Below are 1723 nucleotides of genomic sequence, written 5' to 3'. Positions count from 1 at the left end.
TTGACACTTAGAGAAAAAAAAGTCATCAGTGATTTTCTACAACCTAGGCTTATAAATGAGATTACTTGGAATGGTCAGTAGGGTTGGGAAACTGATTCCAAACTTAGCTACGATCACCAATCCTTTGAGAGATCCCCCACTGTCTTCTTTGTTTCCAGGGCCTTAATCGAAACAGAGCAATATTATGCAGCCATAGAGAAAGAAACAATGGTAGTAACATGGGCGTGTGAGAGATTCTCTAACTATTTAATTGGGTTGCCATTTCAAATTGAGGCGAGACCTTAAACTGTTGGTTATTCTTCTGGATTCCACAGAGTTTATCAAAATATCTACGTAGAGTGTTTCAGACTCGGACTAACACATTATCATTTCAAAATTGTGTGTAACAGGCAGAACTTGGACATAGCAGAAACATTGTCTACAGCTACAATTGATGAAGCAGCCACCCAAGAAAAACCAGTAGTGATATTGAGCAAATTAACTCATTTCAGATAAAAAGGTAAGGTTCATCTTTTTGCACTCAGAGAAAAGATTTTTGCAATATTAATACCAGGTTAAATGATACATGATCAGAGATCTGAAAAACAGTCTTTACACAAATTAAGCAATCACAATCGTATCTTATCCAAAATTAATTTGAAACATTCATGAGAAACAGGAAAGCTCCAATATTATTAGAGACTGCTAGAGCAAATGAGTGTAAGTATCAATAACTTTGGGATGATGACTGGAAATTTCTGCTCAATTACCTTGCAGAATGGTGATCCAGTGAAGCAACTGAAGACTATGACCTTTGATCAATGGTGGCAAGGAAAAGACCAAGGATATCCATAAAGACACTGAAAAAGTCTTGACTTGTGAAATCCAGACGTTGAGGGAAGATGATGTAAAAGTAAGTGGTTTAAGAAAATCACTTAATGATGTTATGTTAAAAAATAACTTTATACTTGAGGGAAGTTGTACAGAAAATGTTTTCCCTCATGGGAGAGTCTAAGACTAGATGGCATAGTTTCAGAATAAAGGTGCCAGTTTAAGCCTGAGATGAGGAGAAAATCTTCTCTCACAGGATTGTGAATCTTTGGAATACCTTGCTACAGAATGCTGTGGGGCCGAGTCCTTGTGTATATTTAAAGCTGAGATAGATAGATTCTTAATGAGTAGTGGAATCAAAGATTATGGAGAAATGGCAGGAAAGTGGACATGAGGTTCGTCAGTTCAGCCATGAACCAATTGAATGGCAGAACAGGCTTGAGGGGTCAAATTGCATACTCCTCCTCCTACTTCTTATGATTTTATGATCTTAAGTGAGTCTGTGACATATATGGTGAAGTAACAGTGACATCAGCAGTGAGCTAGAACCTGGAAAGAAAGATAAAAATATTTCTACCAGAGAGTTGCATAAACGTTTAAGTGTGGAATATATTATAATGCGAATCAAGAAGTTTTGCAGAAACCCACCAAAGCCAAACCTTAATCACATTTGGGTAGAGGGAAAACTTCCTAATACTGAACAGACCACAAGTTATCTATCTAAATATTATGCAAAGTGGAACCAAACCACAAACCAAAAGATTTCACTGTAGTTGATGTCATTAAGTCGTAGAGATGTACAGCACAGAAACAGGCTCTCTGGTCTAACTCATCCATACCAATCAGGTATTTGCATTAGTCTAGTCCCATTTACCAGCCCATATCCCTCTAAACCCTTTGTATCCATATACTA

This window comes from Chiloscyllium punctatum, chromosome 41, assembly GCF_047496795.1.
Source record: "Chiloscyllium punctatum isolate Juve2018m chromosome 41, sChiPun1.3, whole genome shotgun sequence".
In the NCBI taxonomy this organism is placed as follows: Eukaryota; Metazoa; Chordata; class Chondrichthyes; order Orectolobiformes; family Hemiscylliidae; genus Chiloscyllium; species Chiloscyllium punctatum.
The sequence above is the reverse complement of the archived record's forward strand: the minus strand, read 5'-3'. Positions refer to the sequence as shown.